This window comes from Cibotium barometz, chromosome 64, assembly GCF_041138505.1.
Source record: "Cibotium barometz isolate CiBa-2024 chromosome 64, ASM4113850v1, whole genome shotgun sequence".
Classification (NCBI taxonomy): domain Eukaryota; kingdom Viridiplantae; phylum Streptophyta; class Polypodiopsida; order Cyatheales; family Cibotiaceae; genus Cibotium; species Cibotium barometz.
In genome coordinates, this window is record NC_141109.1 from 17,501,833 (window position 1) to 17,523,307 (window position 21,475).

Here is a 21,475-nt window from a genome sequence, read left to right on the forward strand (position 1 = left end):
ATATAAAAGAGCAATGGACTCATCCGTTGAGGACCAGCAAGGTCAATCAACCAGATCCATGCTCGAGTTCAGAAAACAATTCTAACACCTTGTTCCATTTTCTTCCTCGAGGCACGCATGGGTATCTTCGGGGCGACCCAGAGCCCGAGCATCATATGGTCAGCACCCTCTAGGATACTTCGTAGGTCACCTAGCGCTTCACTCATCAGCTGCTTCCTTGGTCCCTCATCCACCATACCGGAAGCTCACCATTTAAATCGAATCGAGGCTGGTCAAGACCTCAACCGACCTTGCTACGCGAGACGTCCTCCGTTGACTCTCCGTCAGCTGTTACAACTTTATCAGTTAGGTCTCCACGACCTTATTCACAAGACGGTCAAAATGCTTCCCCAACATTCTTGGCATAAAACATTCATTTAAAAACAGGTCATAAATACAGTTTCTATAACGAACTCTCGTCTTTCCACATTGTTCCACATCAATCCACATTACTTAATCCATACTCATTTCATATGTATTCCCATTCTCATCACATCATTTTCCATCTCATCACATCTTTCTTCATTCACCCTCATCAGATCTCATCCACTCGCATCTACCCATATCCACAGCTCATCAGATCATATTCATTCACATCACATATCATCCATTCACATCTATCCCAATTTACATCACATCCATTTCACATCACATCTCATTCATTCACATCCCGATTCACATCACATCACATCTCATCCATTCACATCCCATATTATTCATTCACATCCCGATTCACATGTCATCACATCTCATTCATTCACATATTGATTCACATGACATCACATCTTATTCATTCACATTCCGATTCACATCACATCACATCTATTCACGTCCATCACATTCATTTACATCACATCCATCACATCACATCCATTCATATCCATCACATTCATTCTCATCACCATCCCATCCCATACATCTATCCACATCATGTCTCATTCATACACATCTCATCTCATTCATCCACATCCATCCAATCGTTCATATGTAAGACTACTCACATATATCCATACACTTTCACATCCACATCCATTCTTTCACATACACATCCACATCCCTTTATATCACATCACATCCTTTCACATACACATCCACATCCATTCTTTCACATACACATCCACATCCCTTTACATCACATCACATTCTTTCACATACACATCCACATCCATTCTTTCACATACACATCCACATCCCTTTACCTCACATAAAATTCTTTCACATACACATCACATCACATTCTTTCACATACACATGCACATCCATTCTTTCACATACACATACACATCCATTCTTTTACATACACATCCACATCCCTTTACATCACATCACATTCTTTCACATACACATCACATCACATTCTTTCACATACACATCCACATCCATGTACTTCCCATCTCACCCTTTCACATATCCTCTCATCTCATTCTTATCTCATCATTCTCATCCACATCCATTTACTTCACATCTCATCCCCATTCATTTTCATCACACCACATCCTATCACATCCCATTCACATCTTATTTTCATCTTATCACATCCATTCACATCTTATCGCATCTTATTTTCATCTTATCACATCCATTCACATCTTATCGCATCTTATTTTCATCTTTTCACATCCCATTTACATCTTATCACATCCATTCATATCTTATCGCATCCCATTCACATCTTATCACATCCTATTCCCATTTAGTAGTTTTTACTACCTTGATAGTGATAATGGGATTTTTTCTAAATTTTTGCCAATTACTTGGCCTAGATAAAGGTTCTTTTTCTCGACGCTATTTTCATATTCTTTTTCAATTTCTCAAATGAATTATATTCAATATTCCTCTTTCGGAATAGAAGAATTCATGGGATTTACAAAAGACAATTCTACCCATATTTCCACTTTTGATAAATAATCATAAATTGAATTATACTAAAATTTTCTCTTTTTCTCATTTAATTTCTTGGAGCTCAAATATCATGGGAATTCCTCTTTTTGCATTTGATTATTTGCATTCCAATATAGTGGGAATTCCTCTTTTATCATCAAATATTTCTCATAAAATAAATTCATCAAAAATAAAATATCCATTAGTTCAATATGCTAGGAATTTCTCTTATCCCATCTAATTGATTGAATTCCAAATGTCATAGGAATTCCTCTTTTACCATTTAAATATTTCTCATAGATAAAATAAATTTATCTAAAATTTATCTTTGAATTTAATTAAAATATCCAATAATTCCAATATGCTAGGAATTTCCCTTTTCCCATCTAATTGATTGAATTCTAAAAGTCATAGGGATTCCTCTTTTATCATTAAATAAAAATACCATAATTCTTTCATTTCTTAATTATTTAAGTACACATAAACTTAAAAATTAGTTTTCCATTGAATGTGACAAAAACCATTCTTTGAACCTAGGATATTCAATCCTAGAATATGATAGGAAGTCCTCTTTTCACGTTATGCATAAGAATGAATTTTGCATCAATTTTTTAAAAATTTTGCCATAGCTCCGCTGCTATTCATTACTGGCAATTTTTAATTTTTATGAAAAGAATAAGACATAGCAAAATAATTAAGATAGTATAACTATCTTTTAGCATTAAATCCAATTTATGGATTTATCCCATAATATTACCATATTTTTCAAGCATATAAGTATAAAAACCATTTTCTTAAACCTCTAGCTTCACAAGCCTAGAGTTTGATTTGTGAATAGAGAATTTCTCCATGAGAAGCATTAATTGAATAGAGAATTGGTCATAGGAATGACCATTCTTTGGGGGAGAGAGAGATATGCTTTAAAAAAAACATTTTAATTTAAGCATAAATAAAAACTTTATGTGTTTAATCACTAAAATCGATTAGAGAGCTTCAATTGCATTAAAGAGCCATTCAATTGAATACTTCTCAAGCTTGAGAGGGGTTGAGAAGTGAGAAACATTTAGAAAAATCACACTTTACCTCTTATTTTGCTTGATTCTTTAGTCTAAGGAGAGGCCCCCAACCAATCAATTGATTTAGTATGTTGATGAAGACTTCAAAAAAGGTTAAGGGAAAGAGAGAAACTCCATTCTCTCCAAATTGTAGAGGATTTTTAGAGGATAATAAAAAATATCATTATTTCAATATAATACTGGCATGGTATAGTTCACATATTTTTTTACAAAGGACTAAGGATCTATTTATAGGTTAGGGAGGCCTCTAACCATGTCTAACTAGGTTCTAGAATTTTCTAGGTTCAATTTGGCTGAATTTGGATAAGATTTGGACCTAGTTTGGCTCCCTTTTGATTTGGTTTGATCCAAGAGAGAGGAGAGATAAAAATATCTTATTTTTTTGAGTTTTAAACTCCTCCACACATGTGAAATAGGTGCCTCCTTAAAGAGCCCCCTTCTCCCTACCAAGGTGTCAAAAATGTATCATTATACCCAAAATATCTCATTTTTTTAGTAATATTCATAGTTTTTTTTCTAATAAACCTTGTACTCAGTCAACTCTTCATCTTATGTGGGCATTTACTCATTTTTGGGTATTTTTCTTTTATAAATCGGATTTATCTCCTCCCCACACTTGGATTGATCCTATTGAACCATAGGAACCTTAATTGGACCATAATCCAAAAATTTCTGAAAATCTAGACCCTTAGGCTAAGGTCCTTTATACCTATTTTCAATTAATTCCAATTGCATATTGGAAAGGTCTTTTTGAATTTTGTTTTCAGGGGAAATCTTTTAAGACAATAGGAGGATTTTTATATCCAAAAATATTTCAATTTTGGATTACCTCCCTCTAGACATTTTCTCTCTTCAGGCCAAAACAGAGTAAAACATGATCTTTCTTTTATTTCAGAGAGGGGAATAATTTTAAGAACAGAAGGGGAGGTTCTTACTCCTTTATACCTCAAAAGCTAGAGGGAGGAATCTTACATCCTACCCCACTTAAAAAACGTGAGATGTCCTCATCTCGCAAACTAGAGGACAACTCTTTCCCTTCAGATCCAACTTATTCTGGGATTCCTTATAGTCTAGTCAACCCAATAGAATCCTGGGATAAAGATCCCTTATATAGAACTCATCATCAGATAACAATTCACTCAGATCATATCATTCATATCTTTTACACAATAATGGTTCATTAGACCGAAATTTCCATCTGAACATTCCTCCATGGGAATTTTAATTTTACAGGTTTTTAATTTGTCATCCCTTAACTTGATCCACTGGGTCAAGTGTTAACAATAGCAATTTGTCAGCACAATCCACTAATCTCATACTGATTTGCTAAAGTCATTATTGTCATTCTAGTTACAATTATCATCACAAGGACTCGTCCCATTCATCCTCATTGTGGTTTTGCTTAGCTTTTTGCTTTTCAACCAAAATTTAGGAATCATCATTTTTCAATCAGAATCCAAATCAACTCATCAATTCTCAACCAAAATTTTAAAATCATATCAACCACATTTGAATTCATCATCTGGATAGCATTTTTGCTTATAATTTCAAGGTCTTAGATTTACTCGTATATACTGCTAGTAAAGAGCTGCGGTTATACCCTCAGTATATATAGGTAGTCACGGTCCTTGGAATTATAAGATAAATACCATCATGTCTAGGCCTCAAGCAAGTCAGGGATTCCATACAATTGCGGTACTTCCATCTGAAGACCCAATTAGCAATTTATGAATTTCAGTCTGAATATCAATTTGTATGAATTTCATCACACAATTCCAATCTTTTACTGGTACTTCATAAATTTTTGACATTTTTGGCTTCTCGGTTGTTCCACTTTAGCCAATTCGCTCTGATACCAGCTGAAAGATCCCTGCCTTCTCCGCACAATAGATTCGGGGGTGCTACCAGCGGAAGTAGCACTCCTTCTGCGGGGTAGGGTACCTCACTTAGGGCCTTGCCCACGGATATCCGGACAAGAGACTAATCCCTCGATTCGTCCAAAACCGAACTCGGAAAAAACTTTCCCCGTCCAAAAAGCACGGGCGATTCCTCCAGGATATTTTTATTCTAACGTAGTCAAGAGCCTTATCTAACCAAACTGATCTGACCTAACCTATAATTCACTTGGTCAGATCAAGGAGAAATTTTGCACTTGGATCATAGAGATTAACACTTTTTTCCTCATCGAGAGGCACGGTCGTTGATTCTTTTCCATAAAACAAAGACTATCCAGGATTTACTTCATCTATCATACCATAACAGAATTGAGTCTCATTTTAGGGATCCATCACTCCAGCCTAACCCCATCCAGCCTAACCCCATCTAGTCCCATGGGTTAGCCAACCGCCCACCAACCACTATAATGATAGGATCCATTTAGGAACTTGGTTATGTTTTGTCCAGGGAAAAGAGTTCACAGGCCCCCTAGCCGGTGCTTCATGCAAATTTCAAGATAGTCACATCACTTACACACCTAATATGAAATTGCCACACCCTCTAGGATCCTTCGTAGGTCACCTAGTGCTTCACTCATAGGCCGCTTCCTTGGTCCCTCATCCACCGTACCGGAAGCTCACCATTTAAATCGAACCAAGGCTGGTCAAGACCTCGGCTGACCTTGCTACGTGAGACGTCCTCCGTTGACTCTCCATCAGCAGTTGCAACTTTATCAATTAGGGCTCCACGACCTCATTCACAAGACGATCAAAAAGCTTCCCGAGCATTCTTGACATAAAACAATCATTTAAAAACAGATCATAAATACAGTTGCTATAACGAACTCTCATCTTTCCACATTGTTCCACATCAATCCACATTACTTAATCCATATTCATTTCATATGTATTCCCATTCTTATCACACATCATTTTCCATCTCATCACATCTTTCTTCAGTTATCCTCATCAGATCTCATCCACTCACATCTACCCATATCCTCATCTCATCACATCATATTCATTCACATCACATATCATCCCTTCACATCTATCCCAATTTACATCACATCACATCTCATTCATTCACATCCCGATTCACATCTCATCCATTCACATCCCATATTATTCATTCACATCCCGATTCACATGTCATCACATCTCATTCATTCACATCCTGATTCACATGACATCACATCTTTTTCATTCACATCGTGATTCACATGACATCACATCTTATTCATTTACATCCCGATTCACATCACATCACATCTATTCTCGTCCATCGCATTCATTTACATCACATCCATTTACATCCATCACATCACATTCATTCATATCCATCACATTCATTCTCATCACCATCCCATCCCATACATTTTATCCACATTACATCACATCACATCTATCCACATCATGTCTCATTCATACACATCTCATCTCATTCATCCACATCCATCCAATCGTTCACATGTACGACTACCCACATCTATCCATACACATCCACATCCACATCCATTCTTTCACATACACATCCACATCCCTTTATATCACATCACATCCTTTCACATACACATCCACATCCATTCTTTCACATACATATCCACAACCATTCTTTCACATACGCATCCACATCCCTTCTTTCACATACGCATCCACATCCATTCTTTCACATACACATCCACATCCCTTCTTTCATATACACATCCACATCCATTCTTTCACATACACATCCACATCCCTTTACATCACATCACATTCTTTCACATGCACAGCCACATCCATTCTTTCACATACACATCCACATCCATTCTTTTACATACACATCCACATCCCTTTGTTCTCATACTTTCTCTCTTACTTTTTGAATTTTTTATCTTCACTCTCTACAAATTAAATCTTTCTTGTCAGTTTGAAATCTCCTTCCTCATTAACTCTCACCATATCTCCCTTCCACATCAGCAAAACATTCTCGTATTTAGGTGGGCCCCAAAAGTGAAAATTTATCATTTTTCATTTTTTTACATTTTGAGGTGGAAAAAACACCACACCCAATTAATATGTATGATGAAAATACTTTTTTCCTCCAAAAAGCTTGTAATTCAAGGGTCACGCCAGAAGGAGCCAATACATCCATAACTAACTGTCAGGTCCCCACAACCCCATAAACATAACTAATTGTCAAGAACCACTACATCCATGAGATCCCAAAATTGTGCGGACCCCAAAAATTATTTTTTTAATTTTTCTCATAAATGTAATTTATTATGAAAAACTCCATGTTAGTATATTTGAATATATCAAAAATATCATTTTCTACTTAGAAAAATGGATTTGTGTTAAACCTCCAACAACAAACCTCCAACAATAAACCTCCAACAGCAAAGTTTTAACAGTCACTCTCTCTCTCTCTCTCTCTCTCTCCCCCCCCCTCTGAGGATCTCTCTGCTTTAGCTTCTTCCTCTGCTTAGCTATGGAGCCTTTGAAAGCTGTGTGTGTAGCCCCTTGTGAAGCTAGAAAACTAAAGGTTGATTTACACATTCGTATTCGTGAAGAGTATGGCAGCTCTAAAAAAACCCATCCTACTAATGCACAATCTGTCCAAGCTCATAGGATAACTAAGGAGAAAAATATAGATCTTTGGGTTGATGGGAGTGTCTCTATCCAATTGACCCTCCATTAAGAGAAAACCCTCCTTTTTACGATTTATCATCTTTTATGCAATTTGTTGGTGAAGGAGATCTTGGCTTGTTAGGATACTATAGAAGATTGACTACAAGTGAAGCTTGGCAAACCTATATTCTCCAATCTCAATTGCAAGCATCACAATTCACCCTTTTAAGAAGGACTTAAAACATCATCAGATAAAATGAAAGAGATCCTCACCACAGAGAATGTGGAGAAGGATGCAAAGGCTATACTTTAGAGATTAATTACAAGAAGTTACCTGAGAGAGAACACGAAGAGCAAAGCGTGAAAGGTTTGGAAGACCAACCCTTCCATAAGAGTGCCACCATGTCAAAGGAAATTTCATGGCTTCCTTCCTCAATGACACAGGTCTCGCAAATGAAGCACCAATACCATTCATGTACGTGGTGAACTCTCTATCAATCTGAAGTTGCTCCTCCTCTGAGAACATCCTTCCAACATGCTTCATGCTCAAAGTAGTATTATTCCATAGCTCTGGCGACCTGTAGAGAGGATGGAGCATGGCAGCCATCGCATGGATGGGACTACTCATGAATGTCCACCGTTTATCTACAATGTCCAAGATCTCACCTCAGCTGAAAATGAGAGATTGAAAATACATGTCGTAGGTTACACATGCCAGTCCTGACATGTCATGAGAATCGAGAAGTCATAAAAATAAAAGAAAGAGGAAGAAATTAGAACTGTTGCTTACCGTTGAGCAGTCATCATGGAGCACTGAGCAACATGGTCTTTCATCTGCATAAACAAATGAAAGACGAGCCCCAAAGTTGAGCCCTCCATGTTTGTAAGTCAGAGAAGGACATACACGGGCTTAAGTGCAACTGAAAGGCTATGAACCTACCGCCAAAAATCATCATCCGAGATCCGCCTCTGCAAGTATTTTGTACGCTCATCCTCTGAATGATGCATATGTGGCCACCTTGGATCCACAACTGTTGATGATAGTGAATCTCTTATCTTGTAGAGCCTATCCAAGACCAAGAATATGTAGGCAAACCTGGTCTTGGAGGGTCTCACCATATCCAAAGGGCTATGGCTCCGAAAGATGGCAAGAGCTTGATGCTTCTTGCGGAAGAAGGTGGTGATCTTTACAGCATCTGCAACAATGGGCTGCACCCAAACAAGCTTCCCAATGTCTTCCATAAATAAATCAAGACAATGGGCAGCACATGGAGTCCACACTACATGTGGAAACTCTGCCTCGACCATTTGACCCATTGCCTTGCAGTTAGAGGCGTTGTCGATCACCACCTCCACAGCCATGTGAATGCAAAGAGATAGTGTGAGCTCGTGCTTGGTTTCTATTGCGTGAAAATGAGAAAGAAGGTACCATTGGCTATTTATAGTTAAAATTTAAAGTTTGGCCAGACCGCTAGATTAAAAAATCACAGTTTGCAAAAATATTAAGATTTCAATTAAATAAAGATTGGTTAAAAAAGAGCCTGCTACAAAATTACAAGCATGTCATCTAATCTAAAATTGTTATAATATCTTCATTTTTTGCCTCTCTTGTGACATTTACTTCATGTTGATCTCCATCTCCTTGTTGACTTGAAAGCTCGTCATTGCCTTCACCTGGATCCTAAAACTTTTGTCCCTCATGTGCATCAGAACAGAGGCTGTTTTCCCATATACCCAATTCATGTTCAAGCTCTTCCACATGCCTACTATGTGTTGGTAGGGCTATGCACCTTGCTGGTGAAAATTCCAGGTCCCCCATTTGCCATGATTCTGAGACCATGGTTTTCCCCTCCTTACGCTTCCCAATCTATAAAAATATAGAAAGTGGCACAATAACGAGAAAGTGTAAGAGTTAATTCTAGACATGTAGTGGAATCAGATATACCTTTCTTCTCATCAACTAGAAACTTGACTCTTCCACATTGTCAAAGCTCATGATGCTAAAGTGTTGATGCAGGGCTGCTAGGCTCCAATGCTTGCTTACTACCACTCACTCAATCCATCCATTTTTCATTATCACAACTACCTGAATAGGCACAATTTCTTCTTCTGGGCTTGAAGTGGGATCCATGTCCCATGCTTTTGCATCCATCTTTGGTAGTGCAGACGCATGTACAAAATAGAGCATGCCTTCAAGAACCTAAAAGACAATGTAGAATCTACTACATTGCACTTATACACATCACCTTGATGTGACCCCTCATTAACCTCCCAACCCTCTCCTAGTAATCCTTGAATGGGGTCAGACCGTACCTTCTTACAAATATACATTGTTTTTGTTTGGTGCATTGCCATGGAATTGAACATGTGCACAAAAACATGTAAAGGACAAAACCAATTTAGCCCTACTGACCTAGATGCCTTTGAAAACTTGAGTGATGTCTTGATATCACTTACCATCTTAAACTTTAAGCATAAAATGATCCAAGCATCAAGTTTGGGCCATTCGAGATTGTTAAGAGGGGGGTTGGGGATCTCTTCTAGCTTGCCAAATAAACCTAGTTTTTTATCTACAAAATATGAGTGAGAAAAGAAAAAGATATTATTCTATACAAGATCACTTGGGCTTTGAGATACAAACATTGCCTCTCCAATGGATGCATGCATAGCATAGAAAACTCCAGTGAGGCCTTGGAGTGGTTGTTCCTCAACATAATTAGAGGGGGAAATATCTACCGATAGAGACATAAGAAAATGGAGAATTATAAGAAAATTTGAAACAAAAAATCCAATATTAGCATGTTGTTAAAGCCGTGTTTATATTACACTGACAATTTAAAGGAAACCTTGGTTGTTGGCCTTGAATGTACAGGTCTCCAAGGGTATACACATGTTGCACTATGGTAACCTGTCCTTCCTTCTTAGTATGCTTAAGGCCTTGTAGCCACCCCTTCCAATGATGTAGCATATTCCCTAGTTGATGCATTTGATGTGGTCCCTTAGAGCTTAGCTGCATATAGACCCAAGCCCCAACCCTGAATCTTGTTGGAGCCCAAACTCCATTCTCATCTCTTGTGTTATGCAGCACGAGCTCTTCCACCTTCTCCCTAGGACTTCTCACATTACTGGAAGAGGCCATGGTGGTAAGAAAGAAGAAGAAGGGAAAAGAAAAGCTTGTTTTACAGCAGAGAAGTGGAGAGGAGATAAAGTTCAAGGTTTTCAGTGCAGCAATAATGGAAAGCTTAAAAGAGGGTTAGAGTTTGAGAATAGGCTTCCTGAACCTAGAGTAAACTAAAGAGGGATAGAGTTTCTACCGCAATGGAGAGGGATGGAGCTTAAGAGAGAGAGAGGGAGGGAGATTGAGAGGGAGGGATCTTGAGAAGGAGGGAGAGCTTGAGAGGGATGGAGTTTCTGCAACAATGGAGAGCTTAGAAAAGGAAGAAAGAGGGAGAGGGAGCTTGTTTGAGAAGGAGGAAGAGCTTGAGAGGTATGGAGTTTCTACAGCAATGGAGAGCTTAGAAGAGGAAGAAAGAGGTTCAAAATGAGCTTTCCAAACCTAGAGTATGTTGGGGGGAAGTTTGAGAGGGAAAACACACTTTTGGGAAATAAAAATAAAAATTTTCAATTTTTAGGGTTTTTAATGTGCGCGATTCTAGGTGGGGGGACCTCTAAGTTTTGGCCCAGGAGGTAGGGGGACAAGAGTAGTAATTAGGCCCCATTAGCAAACCAAAGCCTAGGTCCCCCTAGGGTCAAAGAAGTCAAAAATGTGCACCCAGCCCTCTTCCTATTGGTCCATTCCTAATCAAAAGTTAATCCAAGAGGCTCTCTTTGGGTCCAAAAAATTCCTATGGCTAGCAAGACAGGCTGTCCTCTGGTTCATCTTTCATCACTGGCCGCTGTGCCACATGGTTAAGTATTTATGTTAACACGTATAGGTTGCTTACCTTGGAGGGATGTGCCTTCTTGAGATAATTTTCCATTTCTTTGTGCATAAAAAAGGCCCAATCGTCCTCCTTCTCTTCATGGAAATCCTGTTAAGGCTGACCCTGTTATACCTGTCAACCGGTTTGATTTGCATCATCAATGACATTGCTCTGCAAGCTTTCTCCATGGCTTTATCCTTGATGTTCTTGTACTCTGCCCCATTGGAGTTATAAGAATCTCTCTTTAGCATCTCCTTGATGGGCATTGTATCTATTGTGTGTCTGTGGGCCGCCTTAACTGCCGGAGGAGCTGTAAAGCATCTTTGATGAGGTCTTCTATTATTATAAGCAGCTCTTCCGTGGTACTATCTGCCTTTGTAATTTTTCCTCTCTTTGTTTGCTTATCATATGTACGGAGATATTCTGTGCAGAGGTCTGTGTCGATCACTGTGGGTGCAATGTAGCCATTCTGCCAAGGCTGACTTTTTCTAGGTTATCTTTTACTTCCGCATCTTCCAATAGATGGAGACACTGCTTACTGTGGCACTGCAGAGTGATTTTCCCATGTGGTGTAGTGACCTGTTTTCTTATGAGAGTTCCTTGGAAGGATTGGGCGTAAGGGCCTAAGAAGTTGGTCCTCAACTTGCTGGCACTCTGGGACCCTGTGGCACTGCTAGCTTGTGTTGGAGGTGGTTACTCCCAGGACTCAGATTCTAACATAGACCTCTGTACAACCATATATGGTCAGTCGAATGACTAGTGGAAGCTACCTTTCCTCTTCTTCTTCTTCTTCTTCTTCTTCTTCTTCTTCTTCTTCTTTTTTGTGTGTTAATTTTTGTTAGTATGTGAGGGAAAGGTTCGTGGGGGCCTTCCCATATAGTGGAAGGTGTGAATTTGAAGGCGTGAAAGGTTTCTCTATGAAGCAACAGAAGTGAATGTGATGCATGAAAGTCTCAGGTGAAGGTTGGGGACATGAAAGTCTCGCAAGATTGGAGACGTGAAAGTCTGGGGGGCATGAAGATTGGGGATGTGAAAGTCTCCCATGAAGGTTGGAGACGTGAAAGTCTCCCATGAAGGTTGGAGACGTGAAAGTCTCCCGTGAAGATTGGGGACGTGAAAGTCTCGCGCGTGAAGATTGGGGACGTAAAAATCTCCCGTGAAGGTTGGGGACGTGAAAGTCTCCTGTGAAGGTTGGGGATGTGAAAGTCTCCCGTGAAGATTGTGGATGTGAAAGTCTCCCATGAACGTTGGGGACGTGAAATTCTCCTGCATGAAGTAGTAGACTTTACCAACTTTTCGTGACAATGAGTCTAGATTTTTCGTTTTATACACCTTATGTATTCATGCAGATTTTTCTTGGAAGGTTGATATCTTACGTTTTTACATTTACATTTTACGTTTTCATTTGTTGATCAATCCATCACTACAAGACAATGCTGCCATACACGCGTTTCATACACGCAATAAATTACGAGCACGTATATGGTCGCGCCTGTATTTGAATAGAATCGGGCGCGTGTATTTTATCATTTAAGTTTGCGTGTATATTTGCATTTATCAACGCGTGTATAAATGCGTTTATATACACGCAGTAATACACGCATCTATACACGCTACCATACACGGATTAATACACGCTACCATACACGGATTAATACACGCCACCATACACGGATTAATACACGCATGGTAAAGAAATTTGAAAAAAAAACTGAAGAAAAACTGAATTCCTTTACAAAATTAAGAACTATTTTCTTTAAACCATCTCATAGTACATTACAGTATACATCATTACACAATCCCACTACATGCATTTACAACAATGAAATATATTCAAAAATAAATCATGCATATGAGATGATAGAAATGTCATCAATTTAGAATGTACAGTGACGGATTGGTTAGGGTTCGATCTCATCTTCAATAAGATCCATTCTTGCAAAACAATCAACATCAATATCCATTTGATCAATTTGTAAGGCTACGATTAAATTTATTCCACTATCGATATTCTGTACTCCATTGATAATGGTATCGATGTCCTGATCATCCTCATCAACATCACCATCATCCTCAATGGTAGGGTCATTCTCATGATCATGAGAAATGACACGCTCATCCTCATTATCATGATCATCTCTTATTTCTTGATCATCGATCACAACATCTTCATTGGCATGTTCGACACCATCTTCATTGCGGCTTGTTACATCCTCCATATGCTCCATATCAATGAATGTATTATATATCACTTTGGAACGTGGTGCAATAGGGATGACGTACCACCATTTAATGTCATGCACCATTGGTAGATAGATAACCTACTCAAATACACATAGTACAGTAATTAATTAGCATATCAAAAGTCAAGGGGTACGCGAGCTTAGATATATATGTACATGAAACACATTGGTAAAAAAATGCATACATGCTCACATTGTTGTGGCAATACGAGCCTATCTTTCTTTGTTTGCCAAAACTTTGTAGAGTCAATAGTTACATAGCCACTTGCATGGCATTTTATCGTTGCATCAGGCCCTTTTTCCACCACGTTCATTTGCCATTTGACATCCAAAACATACACAAAGAAGCGACGAAAGTCAAGCCTAAATATGTCTTGGATTATGCCACAATAATCATCCATTTTTTCATTAGCTCCCTCAAAGCTACTAATGACACCACAATCTTGTGTATTTCTCTTTTCATCAATCCTTTGTGTTCGAAAATGCTTGCCTTCACACCATATAGCATTGAACATAGTGCACTGGACCAAAATAGAAGCAATATTTGTGTAAGCAATGTGAATAAATATTAAAAGCAAATCACTTACAACTAATGCAAAACATTAGTTCTATGTACCTTTAACATTTATCCTCGTGCATACTCCCATTCTTCTGCCGCCGTGATATGCAGCCCCTCGTCGCTCTCTGCTCTCTCCATTTCCTCATGCAACCAATCAACATGGATATCATTCGGAAGTGTTGCTAGATGCTTAGGGTACGCCTTCCGAGAACCATGTTGCCTCCGAAAGAGAGCTCTTTTTGCTTGCCTTTTTGTCTTTGCATCCTCATATCTTGTAACCCATCTGCTCATCACATCAGTATTAAGGATACAAGTGAAATTGAGATCATCAATCAATGTTCTGTCAATTACTTTACTCTGTCCTTTTCCTTGAGGCACAATAGAGGTCATTCTCAAGTCCTCTTCATTGCTCCATAGTCGTCGCAAAGAGCTGTCCACCTGACCAAGAAATTCTGAAATATATACAAGAGACTCTTGTATCAACCAACCCTTGGCCATGCTTCCTTCAGGCCTTGCACTTTGCCTCACAAAGTCTTTTAAGGTCTTCATGAAGCGCTCTAGGAAGAACATCCAATGTGCATGCACAGTACCACATAAAGCGATTTCGTCCACTAAATGCACAATGAGATGTAGTTGACTTGTGAGAATGGTTCACGGAAAAGTCTCCTCTACCAAACAAACCACCTCCATTGCCATAACACGCGCATCATCCAACGTGGCTGGATCTAACATATCTGAAAAATAAATAAATAGTACGTTATACCTCATGCACGTTCATTTTGCAAGGTATAATGAAGGGTGATCTGACATGGGTTTTACATACCTCACAAGCTCGCCCATCTTATAAATACATTTTTTCAAACTCTTATTTGCACAATGGTCGATGCTAGTAGGTAGTATGAACTGCGCACATAAGAGCACATGTATATATGGTTTATGGCATTATAGAATTTAATTTCAACGTACAAGACTTGGAAAACACTTACTTGAAGCATCTTGTGCCAATCGTGGGACTTCAACCCATATAGTTGCTCAACGCCTCTTTTCTTAGTGGTTGTAAAGGCTCCCTTCAATGATCTCATGCATCTAGTGGGAGTACGCAAAGTGGTGATGGCCTGCTTTACCTGCTTCTCCTCTTTCTTTGATATAATCCATGGTGCAGGCAGAAGACGAACGTGCCCACCCACCTCTCGTGGCCAAGCTTGACGCCAGCATACGTCCTGCGACCCGCAAGTCCTCACGTACGCTAACATTGTCTCGTTTACCAATAATATGTTCCCAAATACCAGATCCCACATTCTTGAAGATGTGCATGGGATCAAGAAGATGGTTGATCTTAAGATGGGTCCAATATGGCAGCCGAAAAAAAATGGAGTACCTACACAAGGGATTGCTCTATGTGACCTTTAATCCAATTAGAGACTACACAAAACAAGATTGAAAAAACATTACTATACCTGTTCATGCCATCTGGAGGAAGAATAGTTGTAGACTCCCAAATACGCTTCCAATCTTTTGCACGAAGTGTTTGTGGAGGAATGTTACTCTTACTAGCAACATATTTAGGATGATCTGAGGGGAGAAATCGATGATGATTATCGAATATGGTCTTACACAAACCGTCAGCATACTCATGTACTAACGAAGGGCCACAAACAGGACATGCATGTTTACCCGATGTTTTCAAACCTGTTAAAATATAAATAAAAGTTAGAATAATAAAGTCAATATGTATAATTAATATATATAGCCAATAGTATTAGAGTAGGGAGGTAATTAGAATTCTTACCAGAACAATCGCTGTATCCTGGAAAGTCATGCATTGTCCACATCAACACTACTTTTAAGTCGAAGTGTCGAGAGGAGGGAGGCCTACTAATGTCCACCACCGCAACACCTCTCCATAGTTCCTCCAACTCATCAATCAACGGTTCAAGATAAACATCCATATGCTTGACTTTATGTTTCCCTAGAATTAGAAGAGATAACATAAGATGTCCCTTCTTGATCGCCATTGATGGTGGAAGGTTGTAATTCACCAACACAACTGGCCACACGCTGTATGCGGTGCTTTTGAAACCAAATGGATTCACTCCATCCATACCTAGGCCAAGTCTCAAGTTTCTGGGCTCTATTTTAAAGCTGGGCCACTCATCTTCAATATGCTTCCAAGCAGGAGTGTCTGCGGGAATTCTCCACATGCCATCATCCGATCGATGTGAGGAATGCCATGACATGAGCTCTGCTATGGATTTGCACTTGAACATGTGTTTGATGCGAGGAATTATAGGAAAGGGTCGCAAGACTTTATGAGGTATATCAAAACTCTTCATATCTGTTCTATACCTTGCTTCACCACAAGTGGGACAATGTCGAGCCTCCTTATGCGTCCCACGAAAGAGAATGCAATCATTGACGCATGCATGTATGCGATCATAATCCAATCCTCCAAGAGATGTCACATAGCGCCTCGCTATGTCTCTTGAGGTGGGTAGTCTATTTTCCTTTGGAAGCATGTTTGATAATAGCCTGCATTCAATATCATCAATTATAATTAGTCTTGAATCTTAAACCTTAAACCACTAATTCAAATTTGTAAGTTAGAATGCTTACTTCAATAATGCGTCAAGACTTGCATTGCTCCATCCATAAACTGTTTGTATATTGAGTAGTTCAAGTGAAGCATGTAAAACAGAGAATGTGCACCCTTCAAACACCGGTGTCGATGAAGCCTTGTAAAGATGCTCTTGTTCCATATCATCGTCGTCCATACCTTTGGGATCATCCTTAAAAAGATTCCACACCATATCATCAAGCACCTCCTCTTCCACAACTTCGTGGGGTGCAGGGCTATTGTCATCCCTTTCCCACTCATCTCTGACAATAGATCCCAAAGCTCCAGCATCATCTCGTCGATGCTTTGCATGCTCTCGTCGCGCGTAGGGCACCATGTTAGGGTGTGGTACTGCATCCTGCTTCAATTAGAGTTTATATATTACAACTCTATTAATTTAATTTGGATACCATGAGTCATTTGAATACCATCAATTTACATCTACTCACCTCTAAACCTGTTTGATTCCATTCTCCTTACATGGAGATATGATTCAAGATAATTCGACGTGCTCGTACAATGCATCCTTGACATCGATTACACATACATTTGATCCGTTGTCCCAACCACACATCGCGATTACGATGACGCATTGTCTCATCTTCCCCAGAACTGCTTGAAGAGGTTGATGATATCCTATGTACAATCCAGAAAACACAAAATCATAATATGTTTTTAATGAAAGTATAAAGATCGCGTGTATTGACGCGGTTATTTCCTAAAAATTGTGTGTATTAACGCGGCTATTTCCTAAAAATCGCGTGTATTAACGCGGGTAATTCCTACAAAACGCGTGTATAAATGCAGCTAAATTATCATACACGCGAAGATACACGCGTTTATAAACACGACGGTCTGTTTAAACTAAAAATAGCCCGCCTTCCCCAAATAAAGATTTTGAACTAACATATCAACACTGCTTTCGTTTTCGCCCACTACAAGGGATTGGGCTCATACCCGCGCTCTTAGCCGCTAAAAATGACTTGTGAAAAAAAGTAGCGGGCCCGTGTATCAGCGTGTGTATAATCGCGGCCAGAGACATGCGTGTATAACCGCGTGTACAGTAGCTTTTAGACGCGCGTATACACGGATATATAGCCGCGTTATTTTATACAGACGCGTTAATACACGCCCCTATACACGCTTCTTATTACATTAGACGCGCTTATACACGGGTGTATAGCCGCATCTTGCTCAGTTCCCATGTTCCAGACGCGGCTTTACTTGCGTCTATATACGCGTTTCTTTAATTTAGATGCGCTTATACACGCGTAAATGCCAGTTTATACGCGTTAATACACGCGTTATTTCCAGGGTATCCGCGTAGATACACGCGAGTTTTAGCAGTGTTGACGCGTTTATACACGCGAACAGAGAGCAAAAAAAAAAATCCAGAGAGTGCTATTTGGTGCCTGAATACTGTTCCAGCATTCCACGACCCAATAGCACTCTCTGGTTTAGGGTTTTTGGTGCATTAGACCATCCCATTAGACCATCCACGAAGAACATATGCACGAGGGAGATTAAGACAAGAACGACATGAATGCATACATTGTCATTACACGATTCAAGACAGCCATGAATGTAATACTATCGATCAATCAATTCAATATTACTATCAAAATTTCATACATGTATACAAGGGAGTCCATATCTCGAAGTAGCCCATGGCTTGAGTTTACAAAAAAATATATACAATCACATCCTAAATATGGAATGTGATACTACAAGTCTGAGTACTACTCAGACCCAGATGATGACTCGGTGCTCCCCCCATGCTCAGATGAGCTCGCATCGGTCGGAATGTCCGAGGAGTAGTGCTCACGTCCACCCTCTGCAGCGGCGGCCGGTGGATCATCAGCAGCTTGTGCCTGTTCAAGTAATATATAGTATATAAGTATATATATATGCAATTCAATAAACCAAAACCATTCGTTACGAATTTTCAAGTACCTGTCGACCGTATGGTCTCATGGCCAACTCAAACTGCGCGTCCGTAATACGTCCCTCGGCTCTGAAGATGGCCCACGTGTCACGTCTGCTATGCCGGCGAGCATACGCAGTATCGTGGGTTGTGGGCTTCCTCCCCGTAACCCGTCGCTGTATCATAATCAACACAATTTGTAAGATTAAAACAATTCATAGAATCAATGAATTAAGTAAACAATCAAATAAAGTGGCAGGATACTTACGAACTCTGCCTCCCATGACTCGACGCCGCCAGATCCGAAATGCGAAGATCCAACGGTCTCCATCTGGATCCGTCGTGCCTCCACATGCTGCCTGCTCTTCACGCCACCCTCTGCTCGTTTCTTTGCCTCCTTCCACTCGCGTTTGTGCGCAGTGGCAGGTTTCTCGGCAGGATAGCCACCCGCAGCTACATTTAGCCGGTCATCGTACGCGAGTTTTTTAAGGTGAGATCTTTTATTACTTAAGATCTCCCTTATTCGCGTCCTTCCCCATACATCCGAGAATGTAGCATGTGGGGGATTGGGGTACCGACTATGTACAGCCTCTATCACCTCCCCAACTAATCGGCTATTTTGATCTTTAAATTTAATAAAATAATTTCTATATGAGTTTGATACTACCCCACGCATGTACTCCATTACCTCCCTCCCCCTCGCATCCATCACTATCCCGCCCCTATCCGTCACATCATAGCAAACCACTCTCTCCATCTCTCTCATCTCCTCCTCTTCCGAACTGTCTCCTCTAACTCTTCTCCCTCTATCTCCTCTCTCACCCCGTGCCCTACTACCTCCCCCACCTCCCCCACCTCCCCCACCAAAGCACCCGCCGCATCCTCCACTCCCACTCTTCCTACTGCTGCGGGTGGAGTCACGACTGGGGGATTGTCTACGTGACGGTGGCTGTGAGCCCTGACGTGATGGTGGCTCTGAGGGAGCACGTGATGGTGGCTGTGAGGGTGTACGTGAGTGTGTCTGGGATGAGGTATGTCTCCTCGGTGGACGTGGAAGAGGAGAAGCTGCATGCCGTCTCGTCGGACTCGGAGGAATAGACGGCACTGGAGTGCCCTGGATACTCGCGATAGGGGTATAGACACCAGGCAGGGAAGGAGGGGGATGGACATACATATACTCTGTAAGCTCAACCGGACCAGGTTGGCGCCCAAAGTGATTCATCATCTCCATCAACCAATTGCTGTACGCAAATGGATCGGATGAAGAACCTGGAATATCCATAAAGAACCTGCAACAAACATCATCATGTACATCATGGGCTGTCTCTTGACTCACACATTGTCATTACACAAGTCAATTGCCTGCAAACCATGAAATCTGAAACGCCGCAGTTTTTTGTCTGCAGAAACGCGTGTATACACCCGTCAAAAAACGCGTGTATACACCCGGCCAAAAACGCGTGTATATGCGCGTGAAAAAACTCTGCAGACATCTTACACGCGCTTTTACACGCGTCCGTACACGCGACCTGCGAAAAAATTTTCTCAAAAAGACCGACCCCCGACAAAGACAGAATGTCCTTATAAAAGGACCAGCCATTGTCGCCCCTGTCAGGATGCAGCAACCCAATCGTGTGCAAGAAGACAAACCCAAAGAGCAAAGAGCAAAATAAACAAATCTGACAAAAAGAGACAAGGCACAGGACAAAGTGACTCACCTCTGAAAAAGTGAGTCCTCTCTGCTCCTTCTCTGCTCCCTCCTTCTCCCGTGTGTGTGCTCCTTTCTCTGCTCCCTCCTTGCTGTTGGAAGAGGCGAAAACAGGCGAAAACGCATGCACTGTTGATTTTCAAGTTCAAAATCTATATTTGGGGAAGGCGGGCTATTTTTAGTTTAAATATGCCGCCGCGTTTATGTTCGCGTTTATAAACGCAGGTATGTTCGCGTGTATCTGATTTTAGCTGCGTTGATACACGCGTTTTGCAGAAATTAGCCGCGTGAATACACGTGTTTTTTAGGAAGTAGCCGCGTTAATACATGCAAATTTTAGGAGATAGCCGCGTGAATACACGCAATTTTGTGCTTTCATTAAAAATATATAATGAGTTTGTGTTTTCTGATTTGTACACAGGATGGCATCAACCTCTTCAAGCAGTTCTGGGGAAGATGAGACAATGCGTCATCGTAATCGCGATGTGTGGTTGGGACAACGGATCAAATGTATGTGTAATCGATGTCAAGGATGCATTGTACGAGCACGTCGAATTACCTTGAATCACATCTCCATGTATGGAGAATGGAATCAAACAGGTTTAGAGGTGAGTAGATGTAAATTGATGGTATTCAAATGACTCATGGTATCCAAATTAAATTAATAGAGTTGTAACATATAATTTGATAAATTGAAGCAGGATGCAGTACCACACCCTAACATGGTATCCTACGCGCGACGAGAGCACGTAAAGCGTCGACGAGATGATGCTGGAGCTTCGGGATCTATTGTCAGAGATGAGTGGGAAAGGGACGACAATAGCCCTGCACCCCACGAAGTTGTGGAAGAGGAGGTGCTTGATGATATGGTGCGGAATCTTTTTAAGGATGATCCCAAAGGTATGGACGACGATGATATGGAACAAGAGCATCTTTATAAAGCTTCATCGACACCGGTGTT